The following is a 369-nucleotide window of genomic DNA, read 5'->3' on the forward strand; positions in this document are numbered from 1 at the left end:
TGTGCCCCCCTCCCCCCCCCCCCATGCTATGAGCCGTGGAGGGCTCCCATCCCCTTTCCCCCAGAGGGTGCTGCCTCGTGGCACCCGGTCCTGAGAGAGGGACCCCCATCCCAGCGAGCATCCTCATCCCCATCCTCACCTCTCTGCTCCGGAGGCGAGGACATGGGGATGGACCCTGAACCAGAGACTGCATCCCCCGCGCCAGTGGGGAAAATCAGAGCGCCGCTCCCTGTGGGAGCCAGCGAGAGCCCTGGTCTGGGAGGGAGGGGACAGGCAGGGTGTCCCCCTCTTTCCCCTACCCCGGACCCACAGGGAGGATGGACCCTCATCACTACAGGCACATGCAGAGTGACAGAGAGCCCCGGGAGG

The 369-nt window shown here is 67.2% G+C and overlaps 1 protein-coding gene across 1 annotated transcript in view; it reads right to left on the reverse strand.

The window, feature by feature from the left end:
- The window catches only part of ABR (active BCR-related), a 25,508-nt gene that overhangs the window by 16,472 nt on the left and 8,667 nt on the right, over positions 1-369 (reverse strand).

Source organism: Charadrius vociferus, unplaced genomic scaffold (assembly GCF_000708025.1).
Source record: "Charadrius vociferus isolate BGI_N301 unplaced genomic scaffold, ASM70802v2 scaffold793, whole genome shotgun sequence".
Taxonomy (NCBI): Eukaryota; Metazoa; Chordata; class Aves; order Charadriiformes; family Charadriidae; genus Charadrius; species Charadrius vociferus.